Genomic DNA, 21,628 nt, shown 5'->3' on the forward strand with positions numbered 1-21,628 from the left:
CAGTGAGATTCATAAAATGTTGACATAAGAAATTTTAAAAGACACTAGAACATGGAAAGACCACTCATGTTTGTGGATTGGCAGAATTAGTATTGCCAAAATGACCATATCACCAAAAGATATCTATAGATTCAATGCAATTTCCACCAAAACTCCAATGACATTCTTCATAGAAATAGACAAATGATCTTATATTCACATGGACACAAAAAGATCCTAAATACACAAAAGCAATCCTGAGCAAAAAGAGCAATGCTAGAGGTATCATAATAACTGACTTTAAACTACGCTACAGAACCATAGTAACAAAGTATAAAAGTACTGGTATAAAAATAGACACATAGATCAGTGGAGTAGAATATAAGTTGCAGAAATAAGTCCACAAAGCTTAAATCATCTGATTTTCAGCAAAGTCAACAAAAACATACTTTGGATAAAAGACAGTCTCTTTAATAAGTGGCACTGGAAAAACTGGATATCCATATGTAGAAGACTGAAATTAGATCCCTACTTCTCACCCTACCAAAATGAACTCAAACAGATCAAAGACCTTAATGTAAGTCCTGAAACATTGACATTATTAGAGGAAAGCAGAGATGAAACAATTTAAGATATAGGCATAGGCAATGACTTTCTGAACAGGACTACAATAGCTTAGGAAATAATAGCATGATTTGGCAACTGAGATTACATTACATCAAAAGTTTCTGCACATCAAAAGAAATAATCAACGGAGTGTGAAGAGACAGCCTACATAACGGGAGAAAATCTTTGCTAGCTATTTATCAGCAAGGGAAAATCCAGAATATATAAATGACCACATCCTTTTAATTCTTCCAAAACCCATGATATTCAAATAGGATGGAAATGAAAAATCCATCTGTATCCTAACTCCTTCCATTTCCCACCAAAAATTTCAAAATTGTTAGTGATTTATTATTGTTTAGCTGTGGTAATAAAACTTACTCTCTAGTACAGCACTATATTTTGATTGCCTCCTCTTTACCTCATTGATGAGAGAAGGATTCCCATTTTAGAATTTTGGATGTGGTTTAACACATGACACCTGACACTAGACAGATGAAAATGATAGCAATTTATCAATTACATATATTCACAGCCTTGAAGAGGAGGGTATAACATGCCATCCAGGATGGTTATATCAGGTTTGCACTCTGGACCAGAGTGAAAAATTGGGGGCTGAGGGAAAGCCACTTTGTAGTATTAGGATGGTGGGTGACTCCTAGTTGTAACAGGAAGATGCAATTCTCTTGATTGAATAAATTTATGGACTACCAGAGAACTGAAACCTGATACTCAGGGATAATTAAGATGCTCTCCTGGCCTCCTTGATATGGAAGGTTGTTAGATTAGGGAGTATTTATCATTGGGAGCAAAGTGGTGGAGGTGGGGGGAGCTTGTGGTTAGGCATATTGAGGCCCTCTCAGTTTCACCAGATGTCAAGGAAGCATACAATCAGGGGCCTTGATTTTAGGTAATACACAGCAATCTGCCTTCAATGAACAGTGGCAAATACGACCCTCAACATACCTTGGGTATTTGTACCTGAAAGATAGCTGATGTTCCACTTAACCATGCTGGAGGGATGATTCTTTAATGTATATTTACATGTAATCACTTCCTAAGTGTAACATTTATAACAATTAAAAACTATGTTCTTGTATTTTTAGCTGACTATATATTATGCATTTATTACTTATTAAAATATAAAATTGTTAAATTTCTTAATAGGAGAGTGATATGAAACTATGGTAATATCATCCCTTCCTTTCCTTTCTTTCTGTCCCATTATATAACTTCCTCCTAGGAGTGGATGTTTCTTGATCAAGAATCATTACTATAGTCTTGGGTGTAGCCATGAGTGTATCTGGAGGCAGAGAAGTTGATAAACCGTGTCCAACAGTATAGAGTATTTCCCTTTTCTTCCCTCTCTTTTCCTTCCTTTTTATTCCATTTTTCTTTCCTCTTTCTACCTTACCACTATTGTAAGTTAATTAATTATACAGAATTAGACTTCATAGGCAGATTATGGAATTAATCCTACAGAAAAGGCTTCATCAGCAGATTATAAAAGAAGGCAGATATTGTCTCTTTAGGCCCAAATTCTTATGGCCAAGAGTTGGAAGAGGCTTAAAGATTGAAGTACTAGAGCTATAGAATCTCTCTAGGATGGATATAATTCTAAACGTTATTGAGAGTGATATAGAGAGTAGTCTAATCAAAGTGATCAACCTGATGATTAAGAACAGGGTTAAATTAAAATGTCATTTCTAATACTTACCTGGGAGGGGAGATACCATGATCACAAAGGTGGTTTTCCCAGGGCAAGGCTTATCCATTGCACTCCGGATGTGCTGATCCCTGCAATTTCCCCAAATGTGGGAAACTCAACTGCATAATTTGTAGTAGTGGGGAACTGCGTTCATGCTGTCTCCTGAAAAAATAAATAAAAAAATAAAATGTCATTTCTGTTAAGGAATTCTGTGATGTTAGGGATTTTCTTCCAAACAACCTTACTTTAGTAAGTATAGTCTTTACATACTATTTGTTTAATGTCTATCTATATATATCCTTTAAAAAGAGGAGAAAGGTGTATCTATCTAAGACTCAGGGGACACAAATATTTTCTGATTCATTGTACCTCTGCCAACTGTGAGTAGTGTATCATATTTGCAACACAAACAACTGAATGAAAAACCCTTAACTCTGTTGAGCTGAACTTGAAAACCTCAGGTTACACAGTAATCACAAACATCATGTATGTCAATGTAATTGTTGCAAATGTGAAACATGATCTAGTTTAAATCATATTTAATCAGAAATGTGCAATGGTTCACATATGTAATGTTTCCATTTTAAAGATATTAAAATTCATTACTATATTAGATTAATGTTTTTAAAACTTTTTGGACGTTGGGCTGAAGCCCAGAGGAATTTTAAAAATCAAAATTGACAGTACATATTTAACTATCATAACCACTCCGCAATTATGCTTAGCTGCTATATTTTCATCCAATAACTCCACAATCTAGGAACTCATGTGCATATTGCAATTCCTATGGAAGTTATAGCATTAATGAAATTGAGTTTTAAATTTCCCTAGGCTCAATCTAGACATTAAGAATATAAATGTAAATTAACAGAGAAGAACTAGCAGCCATGAATACTAACACTCAAATCACATTCATTTTCATTTAAATTTTACACAGACATCAGGGAAACAATTTCTCCTCCTTTCCTCCGAAGAAATTATATTAATAATTCTGGCAGGCTTTCCTGTGATGGAACAACATGGAATGCAATATCTTTATATTACTTAGAAAACAGACATACTGAAAACTAATGCTTGATAGACCGTGCTTGTGTTGTTTGTGGGACAATTTTAGAGAATTAAGAGAAGTAGTTTATTCCTAAGTTTAAGGATTTTCTAAGATTTAAAAGTATAAGTTGAATATACTTACTATCCAGTACTCTGTTAATGAACATAGTACTGCCATGTATTACAAAAGGAAGCATAAATAGCTGGCAGTCCCCCTTCTATTATTCTAGATAATTCCATTGTGATCAGGGAGAGTTGCATGTCTCTTATGTGGATTTGCTGGACTTACCTTCTTCCTACTCTTCTTCAGATTTGAGTGAAAGGAAAGGAAGACAGAATAATAAACTGCCAGCTATTTCATGTTTAGTTTACTTTATTTGTTGAAGGAAGGTGTCCCCTACAGGTGGAAAGACAGGTACAAGGAGTTTGGAGCTCCTTGATGGATAAGCGAGTAGCCAGGGTCAAACCCCGCAAGAGTAAAAGTAAAATTTGTCAGTTGAATGGCTCCATTCTGAGGCTGTTTATTTGGAACATATATTTATTCAATTGAGGAGGTTTGAGTAAGGCAACAAGAATGAGTACCTTCCGTATCCTAACTCTCAGGTCCTTTGTTCAAGATAAGGATTTAATTCCTCTTCATTTACCTCATAGGGCCTCCCCTACTAATTTCTATGTGGGTTTCTCTTATGACCTCTCTCCCCTGCCATAATGCTATTCTTGGTACTAAAGACAAATTTCCTCTCGGAAGCACAACTATATCTCTAAATTTTAATTCTCTTATGATAATAACCTAAAGTCATAATCAATTTCCATAACACTCCCAAAGAAAGGAGGTGTCATTACAAAAACTCTAAGTGGTAAAAAGATTTTCTTTGAAGTTCATATAAGTGAAAAAACTACAAAAATACTTTAACCAAGAAAATGTAAAAAACAAAAAAAATAGACTAACAGAGAAAGAAGAATGTTTCATGTGAGAGGGGTCAAAACAAACTAAGAAATAATAATAAAGTTCAAGGAATGTCACTAAAATCAGTGGAACAAAAGTGAGAGTTTTATAAAGATATGCTAATTTGGTTTATGATAAACTTCAGATTACTGAGCAAAGAATGGACCTGTCATAAAAGAAAAATCAGCCCATAAAGTGGAAGAAAAAATATAGGCTGTACCTATAATTGAAACTATGAACAAAATAAGACTTTGAAGTTAGGATTTTTAAAATATTAAAAATAATAGAAAAATATAGGTACTTTAAAAAATAATAGGGTGTTAAGGTCTTCCTAAGCAAAGTACAAAACCCAGTCTCCACAAAGGAGAAGACTGATAGATTTGACATCAAGTGACAGACTGAGAAAAAATCTGCAATATATAAAATAAAGGAGTAATATCCCAAATATATCAGACTTCTAATAAATCCATGAGAAAAATGATACAGTAGTCATTATAAGAAATGAAAAGAGCTAACTATATAAAAAATTTCAACACTACTAACAATCAAGCAATTTTATATTAAAAATTCAATGAGATACTTTTATCCAACAAATTTAAAATGTTTCATGGTGGGAAATGTTGAGTATGGGAGAAGTGGATCCTTTGTTACACTTGCTGAAGCTTTTGTGGAGGGATATTTGGCAATATCTAACTCACAGTATTTGATCCACAATGCATCCACATTCTAGGGATGTATTTTAAGGATATTCTTCATAAGTGCACAAAGATTTAAAATGAAAATATATGAATATTTTAGAATAGTTTAACAATATTTATTTTAGCATTAATTGCACTAGGAAATACTTGGAAAGAACATATGTGTCCATTAATAGTGAAATGGTTAAAGAAATTATGGTATAGCCACATAATGAAATACTATGTAACTATTTTTAAAATAATGTGAATCTACAATTATTGGTATATCATTTTTCTATATTTTGAGTAGAAAAGGCATGTTTCAGAATCCCTCATATAATGTGATCAAATGTGAGTAAGGAAATGCATATTAATATATTATATCTATAAATGCATAGAAATAAGATTAAAGAAATGCATACCAGATTCTTGTAAGGGCAAAACTAAGGAGCACTAAGGCAGAATAATTAAGAACATAATTATGCAATATTTGGAAACTCGCTTAAAATCTATCACAGTTCCTTTGTCTATAAAATTTTCATGATATTATTTATTTCAGACTTATTGTAAGAATAAAGTGAAACAATGTATGTGAAGCCCACTAAATTAAGTCTGTCACATTGTATCAGCTTACTACGTAAGAATTTGCTGTTGTTTCTCAAATATTTTTCAATAATAGTACATTCATAGATTGCCTATATAACAAAACAGAAAAAAATGAGAAATTAAAATGAGTGTGGAACAGAAATGTTTCTAAATATAAAAAGAAGAAAAAGGAAAATAATTAGTTTAATAAATTAATTGGAATTTATATCTCAACATAGAAGAACAACAAATTTATGAGATATACCTTAAAGTATGCCTTTAGTACAAAGAAAAACATGGCCACAATATTTTGTGGCACCTCTTAAAGAAAGATGAAATCCATTTCTCCACCCTTTGAATCTGAGCTGGTCTTGTGATTACCTTTGACCAAAATGGCAGAAATAACACCAGGTATATTCTGGAGCTTAGGCCTTTTAAGACCTTGCAACTTCTGTCTTTGCCATCATGGTATGTTGTCCTGACCTTGGTGTAGCTTACTAGAGAATAAAAGACCATGTGTGGAAAAACTGAAAACTGAGGCATCCAGGCAATATACCCAGAACCTGTTGCCAGTCATGAGAATGGGACCAGTTTTTTTATTCAGTAGTAGGGTTTGAACTCAGGGCCTTGTGCTTGCCAAGCAGGTGATTTACAATGTAAGCCATGCCTCCAACCCTTTTTGCTTTAGGTATTTTTTGGATAGGGTCTTGTGTTTATGTTCAGAATGGCCTGGACCATGAGCCTCACACTTTCTGCCTAGTTGGGATGACAGGCACACACCACCACATCCCGATTTTATTAATTGAAATGTTGTCTCAAGGATCTTTTCTCTCAGGCTAAACCCAAACTGCTATCCTCCTGACCACCTCTTCCTGAGGAACTAAGATTATAGGAATGAGGCATGCAGCATGGCACACAGTCTGGGGCCACCTTTTACCTTCCAACCCAGCCAACTATCCAGATAAATGTATCAATGCGTCACAGAAAAAAATTAGTAGGGCGAATGTGCAGTTAACTCAGAATCATGAGAAATAATAAATTACTGTTGTTTTAAGTTACTAAGTTTTAAGATGTCTAAAACTAAAATTTGTTATGCAGCAATAACTGGTAACAGTAAATATGAGATCTCATGCAGAGAGACCACATGGAGAGAGAGGTCAACAAAATTCAGTTGTCTGAGCCATCATAGCTGATACACCAGACTAAGTGGGAAGAACTCAGCCCTAAGTGACCTATGAGCTGAATGCAGCTATTTTTGTGACCCCAGACAAGACAAGTAGAACAAATTCCCACCTAACCTACAAAATTGTAAGCAATGTAAAATTGTTTTAATCTGTTGAGCTCTCCAGTAATTTGCTAAGCAGCAATAGATAATTGATGCCATATCCAAGAAAGCTAATTTATTAGTTATGAGGAAAATGTTATGGTTTGGCTGTGGTTTGTTGCCCAAGGGTTCATATACTGGGAGCTTCGTCCTCAGTGTGGTACTATTGGGATGTCGTACGGAACATTTACCATGTGAGGACTAGTAGGAAGGAAATAGGTCATTAAGGTTGCAGGTCTTGGAAAGCATTAATGTAGTTCTCCTCTGATGCTGATTAGTTCTTATGAGAGCATTGTTACAAGGGAGCAACTCTGTTTGCCTGTCTCACCATGTGATCTCTCCCTGTTGTACACACTCCCACCATAATGTCATCTGCCATGAGATCTTGACCAAAGCTGAACTGCTGCCTGCCCCATATTATCTGGGCTTTCGGCCTCCAAAATTATAGACTAAACTTATTTTCTTTATAATTTACTCAGCTTCAGGTTCTTTGGAAAATGGACTAATACACAAAGAAGATTTCTTAAATTCAGTATTATCTCTTAGACATTTCCATGGCATTAACATGATGGTGTTAAATCAAGGCAACAGGTTTTAAAGAAAATTTCCTATATTGGGTAGGAAACATGAAAATTGTATTTACTAAATCTTAATTAGAAAATTAGAACATATTATATATACTTAACCTTAACTTCATCACTACTCTAATCCTTTGTTTTAGCAATAAAGTTCCTACATTCAAAGCTTATACTTTACTATTTCTAGATGTATAATCAAAACATGTAAAAGGTCATGTCCCTGTCCTCAGGTAGATAAAACTATATGAGAAGTAATCATCTAAATAACTATGATACAAAAGAGAATGGGATAAGAGCTTTGAAAGGAAAAGTGCTTTAGCAGTTCAGAGGAGAGCATTTCAGGACAGAAGTTCAAGGAAGGTGTCTTGACAAAGGTACCAATGGACATGATTCTGACACATATAGATATACAGCTAGAAATAGATAAAGAGGCACAATCCAGGAAGATGAAAGTGTTTTGAACTATACTTTTTAAGTGTTATTCATGATAGTATTTAAACAAAATGACAGACTGTTCTATTGTACCCAAATATCTTTCTGATGGCCTGTGGGATAAACTGTATTGCATACAATTTTGAGATAGACAGAGAGAACAGCAGAATCCTGCAGCATCAAAAACTTCAATGAAGGTATCAAGGGTCCTAGAAAATTGATGAGCTTACTTTTTGGTAACAGGCCACTCCTGCCTATGCCCATCCTGCAATTGGAATTCCTTTAGTGATAAAAACAAAGTTGTCCTGGAATCTACATTAGCAAAATTATATTTATGAAAAAGTATTTCATAGGCAATTTTGAGATAAATACTATTACGCCTTTAAAATGAAAGGTAAGGATAGGTAAAGGATTTTTTTGATACAAATATTTATTCTTTTTTCTATTTTTTGTTATGTGCATACATTGTTTGGGTCATTTCTCCACCCTGCCCCCCTCCCCCCCATCCCCACTCCCCTCCTCAGTTTCAGGCAGGTCCTGTTCTGCCTTTGTGACTGGTTTTGTTGAAGAAAAGACATAAGCATAATAAGAAAGAGAAAGCGTTTTTGCTAGTTGAGTTAAGGATAGCTATACAGAAAGATTCCTACTATTGCTTTCATGTACCCATCCGTTACAACCCATGTTGTTTCAAGTCCAACTGATCTTCACATTGGTTCCTGATCCCCTGCTAGTGATAACCTGTCGTTTTAAGGTTTCTGTATTAGTTCCTCTGGAGTGCGGATATCAAACTCTTTCATGTTTTGGGTTTTCTACCTATTCTTATATTTCCCGTATGTGCTCTCCCCTTTTCTTGTGATCTGAGTCCAATAACATTGCTGCATTTGCCCTAGATCTAAAGTCCGCATATGAGGGAGTTCATACGATTTTTGGTCTTCTGAGCCTGGCTGACCTTGGTCAGAATGATGTTCTCCAATTCCATCCATTTACCTACAAATAATAAGATTTCATTTTTCTTCATGGCTGAGTAAAATTCCATTATGTACAAATACGACATTTTCTTGATCCATTCATCAGTAGTGGGGCACCTTGGTTGTTTCCATAACTTGGCTACTGTGAATAGTGCTGCAATAAACATGGATGTGCAGGTGCCTCTGAAGTAACCTGTGTTGCATTCCTTTGGGTATATCCTCAGGAGTGGGATTGCTGTATCATATGGCAGATCTATGTTTAGATTTTTAAGAAGCCTCCAATTTTTTTTCCAGAGTGGTTGCACCAGCTTGCATTCCCACCAGCAGTGGATTAAGGTTCCTTTTTTCACACATCCTTGCCAGCACTTGTTCTTGGTGGTGTTTTGGATGATGGGTATTCTAACAGGGGTGAGGTGGATCTTAGTGTGGTTTTGATTTGCATTTCCTTTATGGCCAGAGAAGGTGAGCATATTTTCATGTGTTTTTTGGCCATTTGAATTTCTTCTTTTGAAAAAGTTCTATTTAGTTCAGTTGCCCATTTATTAATTAGTTCATTGATTTTAGGAGGGCTTAGTTTCTTAAGTTCCCTGTATATTCTGGTTATCAGTCCCTTGTCTGATGTATAGCTGGCAAATATTTTCTCCTACTCTGTGGGTGGTCTTTTCAGTTTAGAGACCATTTCTTTTATTGTGCAGAAGCTTTTTAATTTCATGAAGTCCCATTTATTCATCTTTTCTCTTAGTTGCTGAGCTGCTGGGGTTCTATTGAGGAAGTCTTTGCCTATAACTACTTGTTCCAGGTGTTTCCTGGTCCTTCCTGTAGTAACTTCAGAGTTTCAGGTCTGATATTTAGGTCCTTGATCCATTTTGAGTTGATACTAATACAGGGTAATAGACATGGATCTAGTTTCAGTTTCTTGCAGATGGGTAACTACTTTTCCCAGCAACATTTGTTGAAGAGGCTGTCTTTCCTCCATTGTATATTTTCGGCACCTCTGTCAAAAATGAGATGGGTGTAGTTGCATGAGTTCATATCTGGATCCTCTATTCTGTTCCATTGGTCTTCATGTCTGTTTTTGTGCCAGTACCATGATGTTTTTATTGCTATTGTTTTGTAACATAGTTTGAAGTCAGGTTGTGATACCTCCATCATTGCTCTTTCTGCTGAGTATTGCCTTGACTATTCATGGTCTCTTGTGTTTCCAAATGAATTTTAGGGTAGATTTTTCAATCTCTGTGATGAAAGTCATTGGGATTTTGATGGGAATTGCATTAAACATGTAGATTGCTTTTGGCAGTATAGCCATGTTTACTATGTTGATTCTACCAATCCATGAGCACAGGTAATCTTTCCATCTTCTGTAGTCTTCCTCAATCTCTTTCTTCAGGAGTTTGTAATTCTCCTTGTAGAGGTCATTCACATCCTTTGTTAAATTTACTCCTAGGTCTTTGACTTTTTTTTTTGAGGCTATTGTGAATGAAATTGTTTCCATGTGTTCCTTCTCAGTTTGTTCATTGTTGGTGTATAGAAAAGCTAATGATTTTTATAGGTTTATTTTATGTCCTGCCACCTTACTGTAGCTGTTTATCATGTCTAAGAGTTTTTGGGTAGAGTTTTTTGGCTCTTTAAGGTATAGGATCAAATCGTCTGCAAATAAGGGTATTTTGACAGTTTCCTGACCTATTTGATTCCTTTTATTTCTTTTTCTTGCCTAATTGCTCCGGCTAGAAATTCCAGTACTGTATTGAATAGGAGTGGGGATAGTGGGCATCCTTGTCTCATTCCTGATTTTAGGGGGAATGGTGTCAGTTTTTCACCATTAAGTATGATGTTGGCTGTAGGTTTTCCATATATAGCCTTTACAATGTTGAGGTACATTCCTTCTATTCCTAGTTTTCTTAGAGCTTTTATCATGAAGTGGTGTTGGATCTTGTCAAAGGCTTTTTCTGCATCTATTGAGGTGATCAAGTGGTTTTTGTCTTTCCTTCTATTGATGTGCTGTATTACATTTATAGATTTGCATATGTTGAACCAACCCTGCATCCCTGGGATGTAGCCAACTTGGTTGTGGTTAATGATCTTTCTGATTTATTGTTGAATTCAGTTTGCCATTATTGTATTGATGATTTTTGCATTGATGTTCATTAGGGAAATTGGCCTGTAGTTCTCCTTCTTGGAGGTGTCTTTTTCTGGTTTTGGGAGGAGAGTAATATTGGCTTCATAAATGAGTTAGGCAGTATTCCTTCATGTTCTATTTCCTGGAACAGTTTAAGGAGGGTAGGTATTAGTTCTTCTTTAAATGTCTGATAGATTTCAGCAATGAATCTGTCAGGTCCTGGACTTTTCTTTTTTGGGAGGCTCTTGATGGCAGCTTCAATTTCTTTTTGTGTTATAGATCTATTCAGGTGATTACTATCCTCTTGGTTCAGTTTTGGGTGGTTGTAAATTTATAGAAATTTGTCCATTTCTTCAAGATTTTCAAATTTATTAGAGTATAGGCTCTCAAAGTAGTCTCTGATGATTTCCTGTATTTCCATGGTGTTTGTTGTTATCTCCCCTTTTGAATTTCTGATTTTACTGATTTGGGTTTTTTCTCTCCTCATTTTAGTTAGGTTTGCCAGGGGTCTGTCCATTTTATTTATTTTTTCAAAGAACCTGCTTTGTGTTTCATTGATTCTTTGTATGTTTTCTTTTGTTTCTATTTATTGATTTCAGCTGTTATCTTAATTATTTCTTTCCTTCTGCTTGTTTTGGGGTTTGCTTGTTCTTGTTTTTCTAGGAGTTTCAGCTGTAGTCTTAGGTCATTGATTTGAGATCTTTCTGTCCTTTTGATATATGCACTCATGGCTATAAATTTTCCTCTTAGGATTGCCTTTGCTGTGTTCCACAGGTTCCAGTAGATCATATTTTCATTTTCCTTAACTTTCAAGAACCTTTTAATTTCCTCTTTTATTTCATTAGTGACCCATTCATTGTTGCATACCATGTTGTTCTGCTTCCAATTGTTTGTGTGTTTTTTACTGCTGTTTTTGTTGTTGAATTCTAGTTTTAATGCATTGTGGTCCGACAGACTGCATGGGATTATTTCTATTTTCTTTCATTTGCTGAGGCTTGCTTTGTCCCCTAAGATGTGATCAATATTGGAGAAGGTTCCATGAGCTGCTGAGAAGAATGTATATTGTGCAGAAGTTGGATGAAGTATTCTGTAGCCATCAGCTAGGTCCATTTGATCTATGGTGTGACTTAGTTCTAGGATTTCTTTATTGATTTTTTTGTTTGGATGATCTATCTATTGGTGATAGGGGGGTATTAAGGTCTCCCACTACCACTGTGTTGGGGTCTATATATGCTTTTGGCCCTTCAGTGTATCATTGGTGAAATTGGGCGCATTGATGTTCGTGCATATAGGTTGATAATTGTTATTTCCTTTTGGTGTATTTCCCCTTTTATTAGTATGGAGTGTCCTTCTTTATCTCATTTGATCAAAGTAGGTTTGAAGTCTGCTTTGTCAGAGAAAAGTATTGCTACCCCTGCCTGTTTTCAGGCACCATTGGCTTGGTAAGTCTTCTTGCAGCATTTCACTCTCAGCCAGTGCTTATTTCTTTCAATGAGGTGGGTCTCCTGTAGGCAGCAGATTGTTGGATCTTCCTTTTTAATCCTGTTTGTCAATCGCTGTCTTTTGATGGGGGAATTTAGTCCATTAACATTCAGTATTAGTATTGATAAGTATGTGGTGATCCCTGCTATGTAGTTGTCTTTGTTGATTAAGTGTTTGATTATGTGTAGCTGAATCAGTGTTACTCTTTACTTTCTTGCCTTTCCTTCTCCTGTGGTTTGGTATTGCTTGCCCTTTCATGGTTTTGTTTGCTTTCATTTTCTGTGTGCATTATTCCTTGGAGATTCTTTTGTAGTGGTGGCTTGGTGGTCATATATTGTTTTAGTTTTTGCTTATCATGGAAGACATTTATTGTTCCATCCATTTTGAATGATAGTTTTACTGGGTAGAGCATTCTAGGATTGAAGTTATTTCATTCAGTGCTTGAAGACCTCACTCCATTTTCTTCTTGCTTTTAATGTTTCTGTTGAGAAATCTGCTGTGATTTTGATGGATTTGCCTTTGTATGTTATTTGTTTTTTTCTCTCTTACAGCCTTCAATATTCTTTCTCTAGTCCCTGTACTTGTTGTTTTAATGATAATATGTCATGGGGTAGTTCTATTTTGGTCAGGTCTGTTCGGTGTTCTGGAGGCTTCCTGTACCTGAATAGGCATAGTTTTCTCTAGATTTGGGGAGTTTTCTGTTATTATTTTGTTGAATATATTATGCATTCATTTTCCTTTCATCTCTTCTCCTTCCTCAATGTCCATGATTCTCAGGTTTGGTCTTTTGATGGAGTCAGTGAGTTCTTGCATTTTCTTTTCACAGGTCTTGAGTGGTTTAACTAATAGTTCTTCAGTTTTTCCTTTAATTGCCATTTCTGAGATTCCGTTATCTGTTTTTTCTATTCTGCTAGAATGGCCTTCCATTTTGTTTTGTATTTCTGTTTCATTCTTTTTTCTGAGCTTTTCCATATCATGGTTTACTTCCTCTTTAATATTGTTAATGTTTGACCTTAATTCATTTATCTCTCTGTTTGTGGTGTTCTAAGTTTCAGTTTGTCATTTATTTAGGGCTTCTGTGATTTCATTTATTTGTTTTTGTGTTTCTCATATTCTTTATTTTTGTCCTCTTGGAATTTCTTGAGTGCCTCCTGTACATTTTGGTTGACCATGTCTAGTAACATCTCTATGAAATTCTCTTTAATTACTTGTAGTATTTCTTCTTTCAGGAAGTTCTTGTGGGCTTCGTTGGGTTCCTTTGTGTAGTTTATGTTTGTTTTGTTGGAGTCTGAGTCTGTGTATCTGTTTTCTTCATTTCATTCTAAATCCTGCAGTACTTTATTTTTTGGGGGGGAATAGTTTCCTTCCCTTTTTCTTCTTCCCATATTTCTACTAGGTAACGTTTCTATCCCTGAACTATGTGTATTTTAGTATTAGCTGGGTAGCAATATTAATACTAACAAAACCAAGAGAGAAGGATAAAAGAGGCAGAGAGATGGAAAGATAAAAGGAATAGAGAGTAAAAGAGAAAAAAAATGGTAGAGATAGTGGATGATCAAACAGTAAACAAGGCACCAAATCCCTTAAAGAAGGGAAAAGAATAAAAATTAAAAATTAAAAAAAAATCACCAGTTCTGGAGGAGTAGAATTGCAGTCTTAGTTGTTCTGATGTTAGTTCTTTAGCATCCAGACCTGTCTGTGTGTGTCTCTTAGGTGGGTTTGGAGCCTTCCTGTGGCAAGTAGATGGTGGGTGGAGTCCCACGGGCCTTTGGGTGGAGGCCTTTAGCTGAGGTGAAGTAGCAGGCCTTTGGAAAATTGGCTTGCTGTGCCTGAAGGGTGCAGGCCAGTGGAATGGAGATCCTGCATGTCTATGGATCCCTGGCTTGACAGGCTTGGGGGGTGCAGTCAAGCAGAACAGAGATTGTGTGTGTGTGGGTCCCCGGCTTGGCAGGCCTTAGGGGCACAGCCTTGCAGAGTGAATATTGTACAGTGCTGTGCAGGCTTTGGGGGCATGGCCAGCAAAGCAGAGATTGTGCAGTGCTAGGGAATGCAGCTCAGTGAGATGGAGCTCCTGTGGGGTTGTGCAGGCCTTGGGAGCATGGCAGGCAAAGCAGAGATTGTGCAGGGCTGGGGGAGGAATTTTAAACAAGAATAGTTTTGGGGGGCTTTGTTGTTGCTTTTTGATTTTTTTGAGATAGGATCTTGCTGTGTAGCCCAGGCTGTCCTCAGACTGTCTGTCCTTCTGCCTCCACCTCCTGAATGCTGAAATTGCAGGTGTGGGCCACAACACACCTATTTTTTAAATAATAACTTCCTGATAATGAAGTGAGGCATATTTCTTATGGAAAATAAAAAGCAATATAAAAAGAAATTTTAAGTTGTTATAGAGTTAATTAATTACCATTAATATTAGATTTTCTTTTCCCAGTCCTTCTCCCATACATCTATTCTTAGATATTTTAGTTTTTGATTAGTCATAGAAATATGAGGGTATACACTATTGCAACCTCTCTTATTTTTCCTATTTAAACAAATTGATCTTGAGGTAATTGTGATATATGAATAATGAGATGTCCAGTCAGTCATTAGAAATGGAGCCAAGGAGGAATGTTGGAACAAGGGATATGTTCTGGAAGATGTCAATCTAGAAGTAATTATTGAAACTTGGAAATAAGGTGAGATCATCCCTACTTTTCAAAGTGTGAATAACAGGGTTCAGAAAGCAATTGATTGAGTTGGAATAAGATAGATAATTTCAGAATTCACCACATAGTTGATGTAAGTACTCATACTTGATATTTCTATACTTGCAGTATAGAAATCAATTTCCTATTGTTAGTCTAAAGATTGAGATTATAGGAATAATAAAGACAGACAGGAGAACCACAAATAGATTAAAGAAAAGAAGATCAATGATTGACCCCTTTTACACTCTTGATAATTATTGATAACCCCAAAGTGCTGTTGTCTCCATAAGTTATATCTACTGATATTTTTGTATGAGAAGTTAAGTGACAGAAATTGAATATTTATGTACTAAATCACTTAAAATAATAGTAATATAGTACAATTTTTCACAAAATTGCTATATTTTCCAAAGCACAATATTATTGAGACATGGCATTGTTATCTTTTATGCCTGATTTAATAGAATTCAGCTGTATTTTCATATCTTTTTCTGCATTAAATTAACTAATCTCTACATGCAAGAAAAGGTGAGTGAAAGGTAAATAATACCTTAGTATTATTATGAAAATAAGTTTGACTGCACATCACATACACTCTAAGAAATCTCTAAAGGAACCCCCAGGAGCCTTTAGACCACACTTTGAGACTAGCTGGCACATGATACACAGAGGTTGAGAAGAATAAGGATAGGAAATATTTTATTGAGAGTTGATGAATATAGGATTTTATTAACTTGGCTAAAGATCTTTTGAATTATATATCAGATATGAACACACCTTCCCTGACTTCCCATTGTCCTTAGAACAAAATCCAAAATCTTTTCCAAGAGTTTAGCCTTGGATGATTTGACTCCTTTCTGTCTCACCTGCCCCATTTTATGTCATTTCCTTATCCTCATTAAATTCTAGATACACAAGTTGTCCTTGTAATCTTTGGTATGTCCAGATATTTTTCATAGCACTTACTCTGTTCTTTCTGCCTGGGATGCTAGCTACTACATGTTATCTAGACCTCAGTTTAATAGCACTGCTTCAGGGAAGCCAACCTAACCACCTCAATTTTAATCTAAATCAAGACTTCTCTGTTCTTGTGCAGACACAGTGTTCTGTTTCTTCAGAACAACCCATTAGTTTAGCACTATGTATTTCATTGTAGAATTGGCTATGTGTGTTTTATGCCAACAAACTACAATCTACACAAGGGTAGAAATAAGTCTGCTTTGTTTACCAGTCTCTTCTCTGTACATAGAACTGAGTAAGTCTATATTAGGTGTTTGTGAACCTTTGCTTAGTGAAAATGTGAATAAGAGAATAAAAGTACATATGGAGAGTCTGCTTTCTTAATCTGAGAAGAAGTCATTGATATTTATTACTCTACATAGAAAATGCTAAGACTCTACTTCTCAATTTTCATATGCAGTGCATTTTAAAATCTGTTTATGATAGACTATCTTAATAATTGTCAGTATCTAATAGTTATGTATTATCTAATAGTTATCTAATAGTTAATGTATATGACTATAAAGTCTTATTATGGCCATTATTAAGCATGTATTTTAGAAGCATTAAATGCTTTCATTATTTCAATATAAATTAACAGTTACCTGTAAGTCGATCATAATAATAATTCACTTAAAAGGTTATGATGATGATGTCACAAAGTCAGAGAGAAGTTCAAGTGCATTTAAATGCCAACAGAACAATCTTAATTGTTCTAAGCTCTTTTCATGTTCTTCTTTCTGGAGTATAATTTCATTTCTCAAACAGAAATCATGGTACATTTTGTAATCAATTTTTCTTCTTTTCAACAACTGTAATAGTTAAGTGCCAGAAAGTAATATTCTTAAAAGTATTTCCAATAAAAAGACAAACACTATCATGAAGCCAGCTTTCAAATCTGCAAGGAAAGGCACTAATTATCCTTATGAGGGTACAAATTATTATTGTTGTCATATTTGTTTATGCTCTAAGAAAATCAAATATATGTGAATTTTATATAAAGACTAAGGTACCATTCTTTCAACTGTCTATAATTTTAAATTTAAGCAGTCATTTGAATCCATTATAGCAATAATATGAATGAATTGCCAATGCACCCTATTGAGAAGCCTTGGTTTCTGAAGGTTATGATCAATCTGTGTTACGGATGCATTGTATTTTGAGAGTAAGGTGAAGCCAATTCATTGATGGAGCCAATGAAGGGTATTCCATACTAATGTACACTTCTTTGAGTAGGGCTTTGTATATGGAATATAAAGTGACTTGCTAAAGTCCAGTGTTAAAAAAAATAAAAGCATTTGGTTCTCCTTGGCACTTGGGGCACAGAAGTGGCTCCACAGGGTCCATTTGAATACTAAATAGGAATGGGTAAAGAGAAGACTTCAACTGGCTTGTCAGTTGTTCTCCTGAGCCTTACTTGAGAAGGTGAAAAATAACTTATCTGACTCTGTTGTGAACAGATGGATGCAGAATTCTGGCCATCAGCTGTTCACATCCAGGCTCAAGTGAGTATCCTCCAATGTGGAATGTGGCTGCTTTCCCCAGAGAGGCCCACAGCCTGCCGGAAATGGGCATTCTCTGGCAGCAAGCTGGTGACTGCAATTTTACAGGCTTGTTTATGGAAGCTATTTGGAAGCAAATCATCAAGCTACCTTTCCTGCTTCCAATCATTGTGGCCAGAAGTTAAAATGCCAGCTCCACTCATAACCTCTGATAGCTCATCTTTGGATTGTATTGTTATCAGTTGCAACAAGAAATAATGGTTCACCACAACAAGTACATATTGAAAGTATGCCTTTGAAAACATTTTTCCATTAGACGAGCAACCAAACAAAACTCTTTCATTTGAGATGGTGCACATTGATTTTCTTCATGTAATTGTTATTGACTTTAGTCTTCTAATATTATTATACTTATAATCTTACTTATGAGGGTACTTAGAAACAAGATTGAAATGAGTGATATTTTCCATTATGCATTCTTCTCACAAAATGCAACCTATGGATTAAACGAATACATTTAGAAAATCAAAGCCAGAAGATCTAAATATTGTTCTCTAAGACTGAATTGTTCTAGATACATGGTAATAGCCACTCAATAGATACTTGTTGATTAGTGAATTGTTCAAAACCCTTTGAACATCTCTTAGCTTCTTTAAGTCCCAATTTTGTTGTTATTCCCAGTGCTGGCATGGTTCCTGGAATATAGTAGATACTCCATAATCACTAGCTGAGTTGAATTTATGTAATTACATTAGTTCTGGGAATAAGCATATAAAGGTAAATGAGTATGAGTGTATGTGTCTCTGTTAACAAAAATGTATATCTCTTAAAATCCCTAGCAAATTATTTGAATAATATAAACTAGGCAACGGGGTAACTGTTCTATAGAGATTGCATGCTCCATTACAATCAGTTATATTACCCTTTACAATGGCCATTCTGAAACTAGTAATTTAGTGGGCCTTCTTCCTGATATCCGTATTTGAAATGGAAATTCTTGGTCCCTTGAGCAAAACTGCTTGAAAATTCTACAATTTCCTGTTGCTTAAATGTGTCTGGGAAATATCTAAGGTTGAATAAATGCTTTAGGAAATCCACCTATAATATCAGGATATGGACCTCTAGAAGCAGTGAATCAATTGTTAGAAAAGGAGAAAAGTAACACAGCCCTCTGTACTTTGGAATTAGGACAGGAAGCAATGTTTTGAAAGAACTAAAGGGAGACAGGTGCAGACCAAATGAATGAAGTACACCAGGGAGTCATTGGAGACCTGTAAGGAAAATAAGAGAGAAGAGTGTGAGAGAAAATATAAAGAGGCAGTAGAGATTTTCCTTAATGATTAAACAGATAATGTGAAATCGTAATCACATTTAAAGGTAATCCCCTCCTGGACTACTTTTAAACAGAGAAGCAGAGAGACAGCCAGAGCAGTGGTTTTAAATCTTATATTCCATGTTCATGGCTGTCATGGGTTGTCCACTTCCTATTTTGCCATAATTTTCTTTTTGTTTGTGGGGAGTACTTTCTTTAATCGCTGGATGTAGAATTTCCTTGGATTCTAGGGTGTTTCCAGTCATTGAAGTCAAGGGCCAGATGTTTCTTTTTTCTCTTTCTGGACTTCTGAGGTGGAGATGGAGGATATGTCCTGAAAGTTTTTCACTCCACAGTTTAAGGTTTGGGCAGTTCTTGTTTGGAACCCTTCATTTATTTAAGGTTCGTGCAATTATTATTTTGCATATTAAAGAACTTGTTTTTGTTTCAAAAGAGGGTACTGGCTTTTAGGAAGGTTCATTTACATACTGGTAGAAGGACACAGATTTTATAATCATCCCTTCTCCACAGCTTTTTCAACAGCCCAACAGAGAGACCACAGAAGAAGCAGTTGCTGTGCCCTTATAGAGGCTAGCTGTCATCTTTTGTTTCTTTGTTGGCAGGGAGGTGGGGCGGGCCTGGAGGGGGTAGGTTGAGCAGCAGGGATCCAAATGATTCCCTCCTGTAGCTGAAGGCAGCATTGGAAAAGGGACAAAGGGAATAAACGTGCTTTTGATTCACTGATTCTTCCCTTGAGAATGTTCAGCTCGGATGCACTTCGTTCTCTCAGCAGTGCAATGTACTTATAATGCTCCCTCTTTACAAATACCTGTATCAAAAGCCAGGAAGATGGGAGCACACGGTTCTGAGATCTCCCCCTGGCATCACCCTATACTACCTCTCTTTCGGAAACTGAACGCAGTACCCCTGCTCAGGAGCTCAGAGACCATTCAGCCAGGAAGCCCTTCTTGGGCAGCTGCGGCCAACCAAGGATGGGAAGGCTGAAAGCTTTGGTGGGAGGCAAGAGAGAAACTCTTCCTCATAATTAGCGCCAGCCACCGCTCCAAATACGCTTTATTGCAACCCCTAGTGGGTTCGCAACTCTGCAATAGCTTCTCGCTCACCTGTCTCTGTTTTGGGGGAAGAAAATTTAAAAATATGCGTGCATACATACGCATTTGCACACGTCCTTCTTTCTTCACTCAAGAAAACATCAGTATACGTCTTTCACCCAAAGAAGGTTTGACTCTTCCCTACATCATTTCTTTATCTAGAGGACTAACAGTCCCTGGGAATACACGCGGGGCTCTCTCTGGTCTGCATGTCCCCTACCTGGCTGTGGCTTGGGTGGTGCTGGGGGGTAGGGGCTTGGGAGTTTGCAAGACTCGTGTTTTTTTTTTCCAGTCGGTGCTGCTCCCCTGGCTCAGCACTTGGTATCTCCCATGGTTTTGCTCTTGCTGGGAAGCCGGGAATAAGGCTGCTGTGGGCGTCGCCACCGCCCTTCCCGGAACAGAATCCTGCTTCTTTCTAGAAGCGGGAGCCAATGCCTCCCATTTCTGTCACATTTGGCTCCGCCATGCAGATGTTAGCAGCCAGAGAGTGCCTCCAAACTAGGCACCCCCAAGTCCTGAGCATGCCCAGTCGGACTCCTAAGGTTTCTGAAGCGAGTTTCTGGGCTTGCAGATTCCGCTTATCCGCTTTTTCTAGGAAGCTGAAGAGGGTGGGAAGGGAGCGATCCTGGGCTTAGGGCAGCGCACTGGGTTTGCCCGGGTACGTGCCCTCTTGCCTGGCTGGGTGAGGGGCAGGGCTGTTTGGGGAACCTAGAAGCCAGTGCGGCCAGCCAGGCAGGATTCAGAGCGCCTCCTTCCTCCACAACCTCCTCCTTGGGGACTTTGTCAGTGCTGACCTGATGCGCCGCGCTAGGGTCATCCTGTCAGCAGCAGGCAGTCTGTGGGGCTCTCTTACTTACGGACTCAAGACATCTTGTGGGGAGCTTGGCTTTATTGGAAAGCGAGAAACAGAGTAAAATTAAAAAAAAAAAAAGGAGGAAGGCAATAAAATTTCCCCGCTCTCCTTTCTCCTTTTTTGTCCCTCACTAAAGTTATATTGGCAAGACTTCTCATTCTAAGTCAGTCCTGAGGCTTTACATATCAAAGCAGTGATCGAGAGCTGTCCTGTGCGTGTGTGTGTTGTATATGTGCATGCATTCGCGTGTTTGGGTATGTCATGACTAGAAAACACTGTCCCGGGTTGATCCTCGGATTAACAAATACTCCTCTGAACTCCCCACCCCATCTCACCCTTGGGAGAAATAATGATAAAAACTAGTCATGGGGATCCTTTGATCAGGAACCTACCCACTGTGATACGAAATCAAAATTTTGTTGGTCGATGTTTCTTTCTTCTGCTCCCATGCCCAGATTTCTCCATCCCTCTTTCGACTCTACAACACTCCGATCTTTCTCATCTTGACTTCCCTTCCTCGGCGGGCTACCTGCTCTTTCAGACCTCCTCCTCCCCCTGCTCCTCCCCCTTCCCCCCACCTCATCTCAGCTGCGGCTAAAACCTGGAGTCTTGGGGAAAAAGAGAAAAAAAAAAAAGACCTTCAGCTGTGGAGCCGTCAAACCGGGCATGCTCAGTAGACAGGGCAGGTTTTTTGGTCTCTAGTAGCAGAGAAACA

General features: G+C 37.0%; 1 non-coding gene across 1 annotated transcript; it reads left to right on the forward strand.

Moving 5' to 3' along the window:
- The first annotated feature begins 2,294 nt into the window (after positions 1-2,294).
- On the forward strand, positions 2,295-2,458 carry LOC141419961 (U1 spliceosomal RNA). The gene has a single exon (XR_012444687.1). It is a non-coding gene; the product is annotated as a U1 spliceosomal RNA (small nuclear RNA).
- Positions 2,459-21,628: the final 19,170 nt, after the last annotated feature.

The sequence above is a fragment of the Castor canadensis genome, chromosome X (assembly GCF_047511655.1).
Source record: "Castor canadensis chromosome X, mCasCan1.hap1v2, whole genome shotgun sequence".
Taxonomy (NCBI): domain Eukaryota; kingdom Metazoa; phylum Chordata; class Mammalia; order Rodentia; family Castoridae; genus Castor; species Castor canadensis.